This window comes from Malus sylvestris, chromosome 5 (assembly GCF_916048215.2).
Source record: "Malus sylvestris chromosome 5, drMalSylv7.2, whole genome shotgun sequence".
Classification (NCBI taxonomy): Eukaryota; Viridiplantae; Streptophyta; class Magnoliopsida; order Rosales; family Rosaceae; genus Malus; species Malus sylvestris.
The window spans coordinates 22,708,841-22,719,166 of NC_062264.1; the positions used below are offsets into that span (position 1 = coordinate 22,708,841).

The following is a 10,326-nucleotide window of genomic DNA, read 5'->3' on the forward strand; positions in this document are numbered from 1 at the left end:
ATCGTCGGTTGCTGTAATAATCAAGTGGCGGATCATAATGGGACTAAGTTCAAACGACATAATTTTGTCAATCGGACTTCACAAACAGAACAAAGGTATTCAAATTTAGCCTAGGAAGGTCAGGGGACCCCTCGGCCCACGCGTCGCCGCAAGTGGCAGTTGGCCGCCCCGACTTGCCGAAAAATTCAACTATTTCTAAAAATTACCAAAATTCACAAAAATGAAGATCTCAAAGAGAGGAACAACTTTCATACATGACACAAAGTCCAAAAGTGAACAGAAGATAGTCAATTTTGCCCACAAAGCCGGTGGGTGCCTAAAGCTTCCCAGTGTCAATTCGTCATCTACGGTGGTCCAACAGGGTCAAGGTTGGTTGGATTTTCTCCTGAGATGATGAGCTACAAAGCCCAAGTGGTGGCATCGGCCATTGCTTTGCTGATTCGCCGGAAAATTGAAATGTGTGGCTACACATGGTTTTGACGCGTCGGATTTCATGGCTTCGCCCCGCCATATGTGGTGGTTTATAAAGGTGGTTTTGGTTTGGTTTTGTAGAGGGGAATGAGAGCTTCAAGACGGTGGTGGTGGCGTCGAAAAACTCCATCGGATTTGGCTGGAATCGACCTCGGAAAATGGGTGATCGCGCAGGTCGTTTTGCGTTGGGTCACAGTTTTGGGGGAGCTGAGAGCTTCTCTCTCTCTCCTCTCCTCAATTTCTGATTGGTCCCTTATTTTCTTACTTAAATCTGAATGGTTACCACTCCCACATGGTGGGAGTTTGAATTAATTTATAACTAAACTTTAAATAACCAATTTCGAACGTCTGTAACTATACCGTTATAATCCAGACTCGCAAATGGCTTTCGCCTATACGCTCGTAGTGACGAGTACTACAAGGATATGCTAAAAAAAAAAGTCCCACGTATTTCTAACCGATGGTCAACGAAGGTTAAAATCTTTGCCTCAAGGGGCATTTCCATAAAATCACTAATTTAAAATTTATAAAACTTAAAATTAGGGACGGGTTATCACAATAATAAATAAAATAATAATAAACATTAGAACATTACAAAATATCAAATGTTCAAAAGATTTGCAAAATTAAGGGAGTTATGTTTCAAGGTTTGGAACCTTGCACATTTTCTTACAATCAAACTCTTCAATTTTCATCAATCACCATGGGAAACGGTATTGGAACTTTGACTTGATATATTGTCTTCAAAAGTTATATTGATGATATTTTCAGTGAGGCTTTCTACATTAGCACTCTCTTCTCATTTTATCATATGGCTATTGTTTAAGTAAAGTCTTTAATAGTTTTTTAATTAATGTAGAAGTGTGAAAAATAAAGAAAAAATATATAAACGTTCGTAATGACAAACTTTACAACTTTCGTGAAGGGCTTAACTTTGAAATGTGCCACTATAATCATATAAATCATAGATCAAAATTTAACCGTCGATTGTTGTTTACATTTATGCTTCATTTTTCTCACCAAATTTTGTTTTTTTTTTTTCAGATTTTGTTTTTTGAAAACATGATCTATTAGAGGATACAGGAAGATGAATGGTTCGAATCGTTGATATTATGTTCAGAGTTTTACTGTTAATGAAAATATTGCTTGGTGTTTATAAAGTCTCGACCAACTATATAACATTGACTCATATTTCAATTAACCGTAAATATCTATCAAAGATCCGAACCGTTAGAAGATCATGTTTTCAAAAAATAAATTTTTAAAAATAAAATTCAAGATAAAGAATAAAGCGTAAATGACAATCGACAGTTAAATACAAATTTAAGGTTTATGGATTATAATGTCGGATTTCGAAGTTGACCCCTTCATGAAAGTTGTAAAGTTTTTCACTACAAGTGATTGTATACATACATATATATATATATATATATATATATATATATATATATATATATATATATATATATATATACATTTCTTACACATCTATAATAATTATTATTAATTTTATTACTTTTACACTCAAATAAAAAATAATATTTATGACTGTTTGAAGGGTTTTAAAAATTTAAACGATAATGTAAATGTAACCATTGTCTACTCATAGAGGAATGTTGAATCCCGAGTGTTTATATATTCTTTCACATTTTTCTTACTTGTAGGGATGTCTTATTGCCTATACTAATACTATACTAGTTGATTTTAATTTTGGATAACAACATGTTAAGTAAAATTTATCCTATTAATGATAATAAGAAACTCTCATAATAAAAATAAATAAATGAATAAAACTTAATTTTTTTAACTTATATAGAATAATAATACAAAAATATATATTTAACATAGAATATACCAATATATACAATATGGCTATTGTATTTTATAATAAATTTTTTAGTAATTAAACATTAAAATTATAATTTATTTTTCTTAACTGGTCGAAACGAATTACCCACGTGTTACCCGCGTGTATACCCTTCAACAGGTCACCCGATAATGACCCGATTAGTTATCGTGTTGACCTAAAGTCCGTTATTTTCGTGTCGTGTCACCATGTTGTGTAAGAAACTGTCATGTCTAGTTTTTGGGCCTTTTATTAGGATAAATTTAATTCAAATAATAATAATATGCAATAAAAATGATAATAAATATACAATATGTAATTCGATTATATATTTAGTTAGTCGTAATTAATAATGCTACAAGAACAAAGGAAAAAGAAATTAAATTAGTCGAATCCTCAGCCACTTGGGTACTGCTTTGTAGGATCATCCTTCTGTTTACATTAATCTTCTTCTTCATGACGATTCACGAGAAAACTCCTCAAATGTTGAGTTTGTAGGAGCTTTCACACTGATACACCAATAACGAAAGATGGAGTGAGGGATTCGATTGTGCTAGCAAGATCACTCATTTGGAATAATGTATTTGAGCGGCACACTATGGTGTTTTGGCATAGAATTTTTCTCTTTTTTTTTCTTTTTTTTTTTAATGAGGGACAAAACTAATTTCACTTAGCTTATGAGAAAAAAAGACAAAGGGTATATATAGACCCCTCGCTGCACCCCCTATGCTGTACCTCCTTTAGGATTTAACATTTGCTTCGTGCCTTGTGTCAAGCCCAATGACTTGCCCATTTTGGGCTTGGTACTTGGACCCCTTTTAATTAAGTAAACCCAAAGTTTATTTTAATTAAAACATGTCCAATATGCCCAAATAATAAATCCAATATAACTAACAATCAATTATATTTTATCATCATCCATGTAACGTCGTTAGTACTATCATAGGTGTGTGACCTCTTAGGTTCTAACTAAAGCCGACAATAAATTAATTTCATTCCACAAGTCAATAGTGACACCTAGCAACATGTTATGCCCATCCAGATTAGATAGAAGTAGTTGTGATACAATCAAGGTACTTTTTCGAACTTTGATTGTAGTTACAATGCAATACGATCCTTTTATCATTCATATCCCGATCAAGAATTATGTGATATGGATTTATGTCAAATCACATGTAGTCTTCTATGATCACCCTGATGTATCTCATGTTGAAGCAGTTCTTACAAGCATAGCTTGATCAATAAGGACTCTGCCTGGGCAGAGATTTCTGAGATGGATTTTCAAGTGTCTTTGAGAGATATCTCCTTTTATTGAACAATTACCAAAATGTGATAGATTTCTTATTGTGCATTCATATATCCCATATATGCTCATCTACATGAACCCAATCAACACATTATCACGCTCTACGAAGTAATGAGGGGCATTGAGGTGAAGTCAAAGTTCATATATATGAGCACAAGATATGCAATGATGCCTCATGTCTAAGAACTATTTGCATACTGCAACCAGAAGCTTTGTAACGTTTGACACGTGGTAAGCACCCATATGTTCAAGCTTCTTGGGTGGTCAATGATAAGTGAACTTGCTCAACAAACAATCACATGTATGTCCACCACGTGTCTAACACGCATAGTACGAGATCATACTAACCTTATGCCATATATCCTGACCTTTTTGGATAGTCAATGTCCAGTTGACTTTTCAAATAGCTAGGAACTTTACTTAAGGACGAAGTGACTATGGAATACAAATATCTTTGCCCTGAGCTTGTTTAGAACGTTGCTTCCATGCATACCTTAAATCCTACAAACTTATTCGCAGTATATTATCTCTACAATATAAAACCAAAACTCGTGAATTAATAATATGAAGTTATTGCATAATATCCAATATCAAAAATTGACATTCAGGGCACAACTCCAACAATATTCCCCACAAAAAAATTAATATTATTAGCACCGTTTAATGCTTGGCCAGCAAGCATTATGCATTTAGCCTCACCACTTTCTTTGCACCTCAGATCTTCCAAACAAGTTTTTAGAATTTCCAACTTGGCATTCTCGATCTCATCTAGCGGTCACTCCCACCAGTGATCCACCGTGCCCACATTCTTGGCCTGGTCATACGACCATTGAGCTTTTTTTGGTATCGACCAACCCAAACATCTTTGTGAGGTCATTGTTGAGCTTATTCAAGGTCACATTTCAAAACGCCTTGATCATTTGTTGCAAATTGAAACCATGGCAAGTTGACTGAGTGACGGTTTGCTCTCGAACCCATCAATCAACACCTCAAAGCATGGGTGGCCTAAGAAAATTAAAGAAAATTACCTTCTTGCTCTGTGTGAAGACCATAAGGGCCATCTGTATATCACATAGGGTGTATAGCTCACTAGCTTTTTTTTTTTAACAAACGATATTATCTACACTAAAGGGGAGGAGGGTGGGCTTAACCTCACAATATGCTAGCAATAATGTGGTTCAAATTTGCCTTTGGCGAGAATAGAACCTAAGACCTCTCACTTACAAGTAAAAATGAATACTACTAGACCATAGTACTAAGTGACAGCACACTAGCCTTTTTGAAAAGGTCATATCTCCTCTTGGAGAAGGTGACTTGGAGACTGGCTTCATTCGTTATCTTCCTCATCAACACCCTTTGGCGACCCCTAATATTTCTAGCCATGACTAACACTAGAAATTTATGGTTGAGGGGGCCGAATTTCCCTAACTAACCTAGATAATTATCATTCTTTGTTGTCATAATTTTACTAAATTCATATGTAGTTACTAATATACTAGTTTGGATGAAAATTGAATTCCTTTTTCTGTTAGCACACACGGTAGGCACTTCATGAATTTTCATTTTATTCATACCATGTTGAACCAATTATACCCATTTCTTACTAAGACAAAACATGGATGCATAGGGAATTAAAGTGCTAGATAATATTTTCCTAGAAAACCTAATCTTATCTTCTTAATTAATTCTTATCTAGGACGAATATGCTTTTAATTTAAGGCATATTCGTCCAATAAGGAGTAAAGGAAATAATTGAGAAAATTGTAGTAATGATCCTTCAACTTTAATTCAATTGAGCAATGGTCCCTCAACTAAAAATACATGACCATTGGTCCCTTAACTCATAAAAAAGAGCATCTATGATCTTTTTCGTTAACTCCATCATAATTTCATCAAAATAAGTTATGTTAGAAGAACCATTGCTACAGTTAGGTTAAAGTTGAGGGACCATTGCTACAATTTTTCTCATTTGGTTTTCCATATTTGCCCCTCAATTCAGTCTCATGTGTGTGACATGTGACTCATTTTCACAGAAGTTCTAACTATTGGTGGGTACAGGCCGAGCCGGGCCCAAAATTGAAGGAACCGGACCGGACCCGTTTGTAAATAAAACGGGGCGGGGTAGGGCGGGTTTTGGATTTTTCAAAATGGGATTCGGACCTAACCGGACCTTTGAAACGGGCCGGTTCCTACGGGTCCCCACGGGTCTTCGTCATCCTCTTCGTTCCTCAGCGTCTCCGCCGACGCCTTGAGAAATTCCTCCAGAGACTGTAACCCATCTGTTGATCCCCTGCTCCGCAGAACACCAAACTCCCCAACCCCTCACCTTCCCACAAAAACCCACCCTGTTTCCCTGCCTATTCAATTTCTGTATGCATTTCCATCATTTCAACAATATTATTGTGCAAATTCTCAGCAACAAAATATGCAGCCTTCTTCCCACCATGTCCATCATACACCCAAAAAAATGCCTACAGATTTGCACCAAAAACAAAATCAATTAAAACATAAAAATAAAGTAATACAAAAAAATTATTTACAGCAAAACCCATAAATGATTAGTACCTATATCTGTGAAATCCCACCGAAGCAGACGACTCCGTTTTGCAAGGTGAAATCCCGGAGCAAGAAACATAGACCGACGATTTTACAACTCAATCAAACAAACACACTCTCATACAACCTGTTAGTACCCATATCTGTGATTAATTTCAACATGTTCAGACGGTAATAACTAAATCAGAACCAACCTTCATTGGTTTGGGCATTGGCAGAGTCGAGCTCAAGAAGACCTCGGTCCAGTGACAGAGTCGAGCTCAAGGTGGTGGAGGAGATGACGAGGCGAGACGGCGAGAGAGAATCGAGTCCGAGTTCGAGGACCAGTAACAGAGCTGAGAGTTGAGCTTGAGGAGGATACCTAGTCCTAGGGTAAAACACTAAAACAAACGATTCAGATGTGAAACTAGGTTCCTCTTCGATCTTTTCCGTCCATTGCAATTACAAACGGACAGGTCCAGGTACCCGTTTTTCTATACTTTTGGAACCGGCCAGAACTTAAAATTTTAAAGCCCCGGCCCACCTTGCCCCGTTTCATTTTTTTAAAATTAGGAACCGGCCTGTACCCGTCTCGACCCGTGGTTCCTATACCCGTTTGCCCACCCCTAGTTTTAACGGAGTTGATGAAAATGACCATGCACGTTTTAAGGAGTTAAGGGACCAATGATCATGAATTTTTAGTAGAGGGACCATTAGTCCAATTGGATTAAAGTTGAATGACTATTGCTATAATTTCCTCGAAATAATTTGGCTGAAATTTTTAAAGAAAGCAATTTTAAGAAAACATTATAAATCTTGAAATTTAAGGTGTTTAGGGAGGATATAACAATTAAACCTAAACTTAATTGTGATGGGGCATGGAATGGGAAGAAAGGAAGAGGGGCGGCGCCGGGGAAAGGGGTGGGGGGGGGGGGTGGAGCAGCAAGGGATTTTGCTGGGTTACTGAAATTTGCAGGGGGCACGCTGCAGTGTGACTCAGTGAAGATGGCAAAGATGGCAACAATTCGCGAAGGTCTCCGGGCATGCTGTAGGGAAGAAGTGCATGACTTAATCATTACTAAATAAGGAAATGAAACTTGATGCTAGTGCGGAGAGTTTAGTTTATGATATTTGTATGTTGAGTGAATGTGTTTGTTCCGTGAAGTTTTTGTTCTCGCCGGGAGAAGGCAATAAAGCGGCACACTCCGTGTTGGTGTTTGTTCTTAAAGAGGGAGGCTCGTCCGAGTGGGATTGTATTGGTCTTTTTTTCTGTTTAATACTTTAGCCGAGGATGTAAACCCTTCGATTCGAATTTAATATTATTTATCTCTTGGACAAAAACAATTAAACATCATATTCTTGTTAAAAATTTAATTAACTGAATGGTACTTTGAATACAACTAGGGACAAATGTTTTAGGTGGCACACCGCCTTGATGACTTTGCAGTCAAAGGCAGATGCACACTGCCTGAAATCTGAAAAATATACATGAGAAGTTCTTTTGAAGATCTCCGAATGTTTTATACGGGTCTCTTTTGTACCTATTAAATGTTTGATGTAATACCTGTTAAGCATATTTCAACAAGTTGGGTCAACAACACCCAACAAATTCTATCAATATCACTCATTAAATTGTTTCAGCATATGTCAAGATTTATTGACATGTGCACAATATAGTCTGACTAACGACAACAAGCTAACCAACTGTTCGACAAAATGCCTTAGCTTATAAACTGAATTTTTTTTACGCGCTTCGCGCTTTGTTTGTATTTAAAAAAACTTGGACCTTTTACCAAAAAAAAAAAACTTGGACCTTTATTATTGGGATCCCCAAAATTTGAACTTGGATCTGCCACTCCTCGCAGTAGTATTCTAATACATACATGAATAGAGGACTTAATTATGTGTTTTTTTTTTTTTTTGAATGGAAGATGATATCATTAACTTGGGAAACTTACAAAGTGTTTTGGATTTGGAGATTCTGAATAACACTAGGAGGCTCCTCAACCCAAACTACTCTTGTGTCTCGATGGACAACGCTACCTTTGCCAAACAATGAGCAATGCTGTTATTATTCCTTTAAACGAAAATAAACTTAGAAATAGTAAACAAATCTGCAATATGAAGGACATCCCCCACTAACAAATCCATCTCCGAAGCACAATCCACACAAGTATTAATGATGGAAATTGCTTGAGATGAGTCACTGTGAACTAAAACCTTCTGTATGCCTCTATACGTGTTGGGTCCAACGGTCACAAGTGATCTCAATTGTTTTTAACTTGAAATACCACATTTTATAATCAATTTTCAATGAGAGCATTAATTTTGTTTAAACGTACGCAGTTTTAAGTCATCAACTTATGCAATCTCTTGAACAATGAACATCTCGAATATATTTTTGTCAACTTTCTTATTAGAAAATTTTAATTGGATTTCTTTAAGTGACCTACAGCATTTCATAATTAATTTTACATATAAGAGCATAAATTGTATAGTTAGTAGGTTAAGAATTACTAGCAAGGCTGGGCCAAAGGATAGCTGAGGTAGACTTGGCAGTTTTTGACACGACACGATGACACGACACGAAAACGACACGAAAATAACGGGTTTCGGGTCAACACGATAACTTATCGGGTCACTATCGGGTGACCCGTTAAGAACCCGTTAATAACGGGTTCTTAACAGGTATACACGCGGGTAACACATGGGTAACCCGTTTCGACCCGTTAAGAAAAAAATTATTTTAATAATTTTAAAGTTTAATTACTAAAAGATTTATTATAAAATACAATAGTCATATTAATATATACAATATATTCTATATTAAATATATAGTTTTGTATTATTGTTCTATATAAATTATAAAAAAATTAAAAAAAAAGTTTTAGTCATTATTTATTTTTATTATGAGAGTTCCTTATTATCATTACTAGGATAAATTTTACATAACATATTCTTGTCCAAAATTAAAATATACTGGTATAGTATTTGTATATGCAAGAACTAAGAAGACATACATACAAGTATGAAAAATGTGAAAGAATATATAAACACTCGTGATTTATCATTATTCCTCCACGAATAGATAATTGTTACACTTATATTATCGTTTAGATTTTTACAATCCTTCAAACCCTCATGAATAATGTTTTTTATTTGAGGGCAAAATTAATAAAATTAATAATAATTATTGTAGAAGTGTAAAAAATGTAAAAATATATATATACAATCACTCATATATAAAAAATGTAAATTCTTTAAATTAAAGATCAAATTTATTCATTACATTCTTATAGGGTCGAGGAGTGTATCTGTAAAAAATCATCAAAATCAGAGATAAAATAACCGTTAAATTGTGATTTTTCGTTTATAACCGCCGAAAACTTTTGTTCCATTACGTAATCTCTGAATGTTTGTTTTTTTACAATTTTATACATATGCGATCTCGGAATGTGTACAAATAAGTTTGACGGTTGGATCGTTGAAAAAAGTTTCATAGAATGCATATTGCGTCAAAACGGTAGATTAAGCAAACACTTAGAGTTAATATTATACTTCTATTAAGTATACACTAGTGTAAATACTTTAAATTAAAGATCAAATTTATTCATTACATTCTTATAGGGTCGAGGAGTGTATCTGTAAAAAATCATCAAAATCGGAGCTAAAATAACCGTTAAATTGTGATTTTTCGTTTATAACCGTCGAAAACTTTTGTTCCGTTACGTAATCTCTGAATGTTTATTTTTTATGATTTTTTACGTATGCGATCTTGGAATGTGTACAAATAAGTTTGACGGTTGGATCGTTGAAAAAAGTTTTGTAGAATGCATATTGCGTCAAAACAGTACATTAAACAAACACTTAGAGTTAATATTATACTTCTATTAAGTATAAAATAAGTTTTTGTGGTATCCACTAGTGTAAATACTTTAAATTAAAGATCAAATTTATTCATTACAATCTTATAGGGTCGAGGAGTGTATCTGTAAAAAATCATCAAAATCAGAGATAAAATAACCGTTAAATTGTGATTTTTCATTTATAACCGCCGAAAACTTTTGTTCCATTACGTAATCTCTGAATGTTTGTTTTTTACGATTTTTTACGTATGCAATCTCGGAATGTGTACAAATAAGTTTGACGGTTGGATCGTTGAAAAAAG

General features: G+C 34.8%; 1 long non-coding RNA gene across 1 annotated transcript; it reads right to left on the reverse strand.

Annotated features, from left to right (window-relative positions):
* Positions 1 to 5,488: 5,488 nt before the first annotated feature.
* Positions 5,489 to 7,224, reverse strand: LOC126621052 (uncharacterized). Its single transcript, XR_007622779.1, has 2 exons — positions 6,189 to 7,224; positions 5,489 to 6,094 (listed from the first exon to the last, which is right to left on the reverse strand). It is a non-coding gene; the product is annotated as an uncharacterized LOC126621052 (long non-coding RNA).
* Positions 7,225 to 10,326: the final 3,102 nt, after the last annotated feature.